This window comes from Suricata suricatta, chromosome 5, assembly GCF_006229205.1.
Source record: "Suricata suricatta isolate VVHF042 chromosome 5, meerkat_22Aug2017_6uvM2_HiC, whole genome shotgun sequence".
NCBI lineage: Eukaryota > Metazoa > Chordata > Mammalia > Carnivora > Herpestidae > Suricata > Suricata suricatta.
In genome coordinates, this window is record NC_043704.1 from 101256253 (window position 1) to 101264731 (window position 8479).

An 8479-nucleotide genomic window follows, 5' to 3' on the forward strand; every position below is an offset into this window, starting at 1 on the left:
ACTTTCAACAATAGCCAAATCATAGAAACAGCCTAAATGTCCATCAACTGCTGAATGGATCAAGAAGATGTGGTTTATATATACAATGGAATACCATATGGCAATGAGAAAGAATGAAATCTGGGCATTTGTAGCAACATAGATGGAACTCAAGGGTGTTATGCTAAGTGAAATAAGTCAGGCAAAGAAGGACAGATACCATATATTTTCACTCATAAGTCCAACAGGAGAAACTTAACAGATGAAAAATGGTGAGGGGAAGGGGAAAAAATAGTTAAGAAGAGGGAGTGAGACAAACCATAAGAGACTCTTAAATACTGAGAACAAACTGAGGGTTGATGGGGCTGGGAGAGAGGGGAAAGGAGGTGATGGGCCTGGAGAAGAGCACTTGTTGGGATGTGCACTGGGTGTTATATGGATACCAACTTGACAATAAACTATAAAAAATAAAATAAAATATAAAAAACAATGCTGGGTTCTTTGGCTGTACTAGAGAACAAGATGATTCTTCTCTTTAGTAAGCTTTTAATGGTTTGGGTACACAGACGTAAGTACACTTCAGAAGATCCCACAGTACCTATCTTCTCTGGAAGGATTAGGATGGACAGCAAAGAGGGTAAAGAGCATGGACTCCTGACAATCTCTCTGTGTAAAGGGCATCACACAGTATGAGGCCAAGGATGTGGAGGAGGAAGACGAAGAAGAATAAGAGGACCAAAAATTGCAAAACAGTGCGAGTTTTAAGTCTTTCATGAAAGAAAACCTATATCATTATTATTGAACAAAAACTCATTAAAAATCTAATTAATGGGGCACCTGGGTGGATTGGTCGGTTAAGCGTCTGACTTCAGCTCCGGTCATGATCTTGTGGTTTCTGAGTCCGAGCCCCAAGTCCAGCTTCAGAGCCTGGAGCCCATTTCAGATTCTGTGCCTCTGCTCTCTCTGCCCGTTCCCCACTTACACTCTGTGTCTCTTTCAAAACAAACATGAAAAAAAATTTTTTTCTTTTAAATCTAGTTGAATTCTCCCCTTTTAAATGTAAGCTTGTGGGAGCACCTGGGTGGCTCAGCTGGTTAAGCATCAAACCCTTGATTTTAGCTCAGGTCATGATCCCGTGGTTCCTGAGTTGCAGCCTCACATTGGGCTCTGTGCTGAAAGCATGGAGCATGTTTGAGATTCTTTCCCTCTCTCTCTGCCCTCCCCTGCTCGATTTCTTGATCTCTCTCTCTCTCTCTCTCTCTCTCTCTCTCTCTCTCTCTCTCTCTCTCTCTCTCTCTCTCTCTCTCTCACACACACACACACACACACACACACACACACACCAAATAAATAAAACTTGGGGAAAAATGTAAACTTTAGGAAGAGCCCATGACTTTCTCCTGGCTATACAGTGACTCACTGAGAGAATTTGTTAGAACTCTCATTCCTAGGCATACCACAACCTTCTCGGTCTTTCTGTTTCATCTGAGAGCAAGGGGAAGGACAGAGCATCTGTAAGACAAAATGCATGGCCTATTTAGTTTTATCAACATCAGTGTGCAAACGCATTCTTCATTTTATAATCGATAGTAAGTCTAAAAGGTTATAAGAAGGATTTGAATCATAATAGGCAGTTGCACAGATACTCTGCTTTAGGAAATAGCAACATCTATGTCTGAGCCATCAATTACACAATAAAAATAACCATACTTTTTAGTTTATCAATTAGCTGATGTATCTAACAAAGCAAATTTTTAACCTTAAAGACTAGTCGGCAATATTCATTTCTAAAAACAAAATAATCCAAAGTTGTTTAAATATACACAAACCTAGTTGAAGAAATTTACATAGCATAATAAGGAGAGCCTGGATTTAAACCCCATGAGCTCATAATCTCTCTATTTTGTGCACTTTCCTCACAGCTGATTTTTGAGATTGCTTTCTGTCAATATAGAAATGCTGCCATTACATAATGACTTGTGAATCAGTGAGAATTAAAATTTGTTCATCACAGTGGACCAAAAAAAAAAAAAAATCTAGCATCCAATGCAGTTTTCAGTAGCAATGATATCATTTAAAAATAATTTCAGTTATGTACTCAAACCATAATCATGAGTATAAAATACCAACTCTAAATCTACACAAGTAGAGATGTAGATAAACCAAGAGGGTAGATAATTCAAAAGCAATTTACATTCAATGTTTGGATTTTTTAATTAAATTTATATATGGCCAGAGAAAATGTTCTTGGAAGAGACTCAAGTAATGATGTCTAATGAGAAACTATACTGAGTTTTCTTATGTTGATTCATGATTAATTCATCAATATAACATATGCCTTATGGAAAATAGGAGAAACACATTTGGACAAATTGATGCCAGTACTTGTTAAATAGGAATGAACCTACGAAAAGCAACTTTCCTGGAAAGGGAACAGTGGTTATGTGTGATGCATTATAATTGGTGAATTTCTATATGAAGCTGCAATCTGTGAATTAGGTCATTTTAATAGAATTCTAATTTATTTATTTTTTTATCCAGAGATCATTTCAACAACTATTATCAAGAACTTACTTTATGTCAGACATGGCGCCAGGTACTGGGGTATCAGGATTGGGAATTATCTAATGTTCACTGGTATATTTTTGTCACCCTGAAATGTAAAATGGAGAACACGCATATGTAGCATTTAACCTGTGCACACAGTGGGGTAAAACTGGACTCAGACTTCAACTGATCTTCCTTAGAAATGTCAAGAAAACTACTTCTTCATAATTTTCTGCTATTTGTTTTTGTTGTTGTTTTATCATTTTCCATTATCTGTGTAAAATTTCTCAGATTCTGGGTATGAGTTATAACTACAGTGAATGGACTTAGAGGATTGAGGATTATCAGGTATAATGTCAGGAATTGCTGGAAACAATGAATGAATGGATGGACAAACTCAGGTGGCAATGCTTACTCTCTGAAAAATGTGTTTTCTGTTTGCATTTGTTTGCACTATATTTTATTTGATGAGAGGATATATGTAATTTGTCTTCATATCATTGTTTAAATAATACTATTATGATATTCTTGTATGACTGTTTCATCTGTCATTACTGTCTTAAGAATTTGTTGAAGAAAAATTGTGGTCCATCTACACAAGAGTGCTAATGAAAAGATACCTAAAACACTAAGTAAATCCTTTTGTTAGTATCATAAAATATTTGTCTGGCTCCAGAAGCAATGGTGAGAGTGTGGTCTTTGTGCCATTAGTGTATGACAAGGCTCCCACAGTGTGTGGTTTGTTCTCATGCACAGGAAAAGGAAAAGCTGCATTGCATGTTCTTTGTTTCCTCAGTAGTGAATAATATTTGAACAGAGGTTGCCCATTATAAGAAATTCCTGGTTACTCTAAAGAACCAAGAGGAAAATAACTCCTTGTAAAGAGTGGAGAAACATATTTAGAAGCCTGGGTTTGAAAAGTACTCACAGTTTATCACAGCTAACAACTGAAAGTAAGTGGAAAGAATTCATGGTATGTAGACGTAGACACAAACTTATTCTCCATGTTTTCACCAACCCAGTTCCTAGCGCATTACAAGCACTAGACACACACACAGAAAAACAGAAGTACAAAATCATTACAGACGCTGCCATGACACAGTAATTCTTACAGCCAAGTTTAGACCAGCCATGCAAATTTCAGAGACTACAATAGCAAAATGAAATTAGTTTCCTCTTGATATCAAATAACATCCAATGACTATTAAAACACTTACATGTTAGAAATCAATAGAGAAAATGTCCACAAAGCAAGGAATCAAGCAGAGGATTACTGTGCCACCTGTCAATAAACTGCTAAGCACAGATTTTTTATAGAAAATTTTTGCAAATTGCTATTTGACTGAATGTATATTCAATGCAGTCTGGTTGGGAAAAATGCTAAGAGAGCCAATCAGATTGAATCATAAGGAGCTTCTTGAGCCACATGAAATGAATAGGAGTGAGACAATGAGGCAGTGCTGCAGTCATTAATCACCCACTGCTGGAGAGAAAAAGCCAATGGAAAAGGGAGTGGAGAGTGGTAATGGAGTGAAAACATCCTACTCAAAAAAAAAAAGTCTTCTTATTCACCATGATAATTATTTTCTGATAAATATCATGGTTCTCCCTTGTTCTCTCTGGCTAAAGGTCTACTACATTATGACAAAATTCTATGAAACTACCTAATTGTGGGTGTCATTGAATAACTTTTTTAAAACCCCATTTAATGCCCACAAATTAATTAGCATAAAGGTAAGATAATGACAATAAATTCTGAAATGGGTAGCCATACCCTTTTTATAATGAAAAAAAAAGGAACTAATTTACAGAATTGTTATTCCTTTTTATATTTATGCAATGAAACTTTCAGATGCCAAATCATTCATTTTGATTTGCATTCCAAATTATCAGTCTCAAATGCAGAACCATACATACAAACAATTTGAATGTAGATTGCATACACCATTTCCTATGATAATCATCATGGGAGGCAAAATGTCGACACTAAAAAAAGCTATCCAAACTCTTGGCAATTTTTCTCTTGAGGAAAATGCAAACAAGCATGTGAGTCACCTTAATTTCTGCTTGTAAATAGTCACTCAAGTACTTTTTTCTAAAATGGAAGTAAAGGAAAGTGATGTCATTCATCATAATAATGGGCACTCAAAATAGCAATAACCTTAAAAATATTGGTAGGGAGGAAAATGATTAATGTTTTACATCTTACTTGGATAAGATGTTATTGTAGCTGACCTTCAAAATTCATTTAATCTACCTTGTGATTAACCTGTATTTACTGAAAGTATCATTCATTTAAAGCCAATGGAGACAGTAATTAGATGCTATCCTCTAAAATTCCAAATAAAAAATTTATCTTTTAAAAACTGTAATCTTATTTTAAGAACCCAGTATGTTCAAATGATTCAATAACAATACAAATGAATATCTGTCTATAAACATAATTACACTTCACCAATCATTTGTTTTGAGTAAAATATAAATCTTCATAATAGCATCCATGCCAATAAAGTTTAGTCTAGATTAAGGAGTAATTAATTTGAAAAATTAATTTACTTTGGACTATCCTCAGTGATAACTTCTATCTCATTGACAACAATGCAGAGTCATCACATGAAAAAAAAGAAAAAATACACATATAGTTAAACCTTGGATTGTAAGTAACTTAGTCTGTGAGTGTTCTGCAAGACGAGCAAATGTTTCTAATAAATTTTAACTTGATAAACGAGCAATGTTTGCAATACGAGTAGTATGTGACACTGAACATCACATGATCACAACTGAGCCAAATGATTCTTGAAATTGACTTTGTTATATGAGCACTTTGGATTACAAGCATGTTTCTGGAAAGAATTATGCTCACAAACCAATGTTTTACTATATGTACTTACACATGACATACATTATATAAATGTTCCGAGTTCCTTCATACTCTACCAAAAAAACCCACCAAAAAATGAAATATAGGTAATTATTGTTATAATGACAATGTTGCAATATGAAGATTTTTAAACTATATACACAAATATAATTAAAAATTATTTCTATATAGCAATGTTGTCACTCTGACCCTAATTATTGATGTCTGTATATCTATCTTCAAAACATACCTCCGACAGGAGTGATTCTGCATGGATCTATATATGTACATCAACTAGATTAAATTCTCTCATTTGACCTGCCAGATACTTTGTCCTTTTGTTTTATTTTTAATTTTTTAATGTTAATTTATTTTTCTGAGAGAGAGAGAGAGACAGAGTGCAAGCAGGGGAGGAGCAGAGAGAGAGGGCGACACAGAACTGGAAGCAGGCTCCAAGCTCTGAGCTGTCAGCACCGAGTCTGACACCGGGTTCAAACCCACGGACCATGAGATCATGATCTGAGCCAAAGTCAGATGCCTAACTGACTGAGCCACCCAGGCACCCCTAGCTTGTGCTTTTAATTGGCATCTCAGTAAAACAGATGGGCCTTGGAAAATCAAACAGTAATATAAAATTTTAAATGTTTTCAACTAAGGAGATACTCATGGACCCTCAAATCGGGAACATTCTTTACAAAATCCACTCTTGCAAAAGCTTACCACCTTCCACATCCCGCTCAACTTGACCACTGCCACCTGTACAAACTACCATAGTTCCTTACTGTTGTAGCCACTTTCTCACACTATTATCTGCTCTTACTGGTCTATAGAACCCAGACCATCTATTTTCCACAAAGTTTTCTTTTCACTTCTCAAAACTTAAAAATGCCTGCCCATATCACTGTTGAATCTGACCCTTGGCTACTTCTCGGGGTCATTTTTTTCTATGTTCCCTTTTGCTCAATTTAAGTTAGCCGCACTATTATCCTAGTACACATGCACATACATACACAGAAACACAGTTCCCTCTCTCATTCATTCAGATCTCAGCGTTGGGGCCTTCTTGACCACGGCACTTAGAAAGTATTGCTGCTATACCCACTCTGTCTTGTTTTCCCACCTTATCATCTCTTATTTGGCTTTATTTTCTCACTTATGGTCACCTAATACATTATTGATTTTCTGCCCGCTAACACTTGAATGATGCATCAATGAGATCAGGGATTTTGTCAGTTGTGTTTGCTACTATGCATCCAGCACTTAGAGCAGTGTCTAGTATTCTAGGTGCTCAGTAAACATTTATTGAATGAAATAATTACTCCTTTTGGGATTCAAATTCAGCAAGGGTAGTCTAGTTGCAGGGTTCTCTACTTTTGTGATTTTTCATCACAGTGATTATATATGGGGGCTTCTGCATTTGTGTGTATATCTTCTGAAAACACAATATAATTCTTCCCCCCCAAAAAATCTGAAATACTGAGAACCAGAAAAAATGGCAATTACAACCATCATGAATTCTACTACTCAGAAACGAACAGTATTAATATATTAATTAATGCCCATGCTTTGTTTTCCTATGAAAATTCTACTAATTTTAAATTCATTTATAATTAAGTTCTCTTTTATTTATATTTTGCATTTATGGTGACTCACGTTTATTCTCCACCTATGTAGGCTAAGGAAAGTATTTTTTAAGCTCCTATGAAATACAGTCCAGATGCAAGAAAATATTTCAAAATGTGGTACTGATGCTAATCAGTGGCCCCAAAAGCTTCCAAGTCTCAGTTAAAAATGTACACAAATCCCCCAAGACTTTCCCCCTCTCATTTTTTAATTTGGGCCACCTTGTTCAAATGTATTTGCTAAAATAATAATTTAAATAAAACATTTAAGATGTTCAGTTCCCCTTCCTAAATCTCTATAATGTGCAATGAAAAACTATTAGGATCATATATTCATTTGATTCTATTACTGTTTTAATTGAAAGGCATATTTACATAAAATTTCAATTTCTCTTTGAAAAAGGTTGCTAGTCAAAACACTAAAAAATTTCATATCACTCAATGCGCCAATGGCTGTTCTCAGGATTGAAACAAAATGAACTGTAAGGTGTAAAAAATCAAAAGGAAACATAAAAACAGAAAATGGTGAGATGAGAGGATGGTAAAATGTAGTATTTGTATCCTAAGGCATAAAATTCTTAAAATGAACAGAACACAATAATGAAAGGCATATACACTTAAGGTAGGAATTTACAATATCAGTTTTGCCCATTTTGTTCTCAACATGCACAGGGATTAAAAAAAATTTTTTTTATTTTTAGACCAAAGTCTTCTCACATTCTTTTCAATTCTCCTAATGCTGAATGTAGCCAATTTTATACTCGCTTAAGCTGTACACATTCAGTCTTTGGGGAAAACTTCCCGTTCCTCTACCTCAGCCCCCTCCAGAAGCATCTGCTGTTGGCTATGGTGCAGAGGTGAGTTCTTTGGAGACTTAAAGAATGCACAGAACAGCTGAACATGAAAGTGTGACAAAAGAAGAAAGCGCAAAAGGATGACAAAGAACTATTTTTGTCTTTAAAAGGTCACTGCGAAATTTGTATTAAAAGCCGTGAGTGGGAGCAAATAGCCACAGAACTCTGCAGGAAAAGGCTTTACACCTGCAGAGCCTGGGTCTCTGCTTCCTTGATGGGAGCCTCACATTAGGATCAGTTCTTGAGAGGCCTCTTTGGAAACTGATTCATATTTTACTCATAAGTGATTCCTGGTGCTGGGGCAGTGATTAATGTGAAAACAGACCTGGCAATTAAAGAGTTTTCCTTTTGAAGGTGAACCCTGCATTGTAATACCAATGAATTATGTTTTTAATTACAACTAATTAATGTGGAAAAGAACATGAATGATACACAATTTATTCCCTGTTAGAATTAGGCCCCAACACCTTACCTTCCTTCCTTGGGGCTTCTGAATTCACATTAGGGTTTTTTTTTTTTTTTGATGCATAAAAAGCTTTTTTTTTAAATTTTATTTTATTTTATTTTTTTTACTTTTATAAAGTTTCAGATTTTTTAACATATGCAATTATTTTCCT

At 35.2% G+C, this 8479-nt stretch overlaps 1 long non-coding RNA gene across 2 annotated transcripts in view; it reads right to left on the reverse strand.

Annotated features, from left to right (window-relative positions):
• Positions 1 to 1419: 1419 nt before the first annotated feature.
• Positions 1420 to 8479, reverse strand: part of LOC115292759 — a 91136-nt gene continuing 84076 nt past the window's right edge. For both annotated transcript variants that reach the window (XR_003909116.1, XR_003909115.1), the window contains 2 exons: positions 2554 to 2632; positions 1420 to 1491 (listed from right to left, as the gene is read on the reverse strand). This is a non-coding gene — a long non-coding RNA (uncharacterized LOC115292759). The remainder of the gene's footprint in view (positions 1492 to 2553; positions 2633 to 8479) is intronic.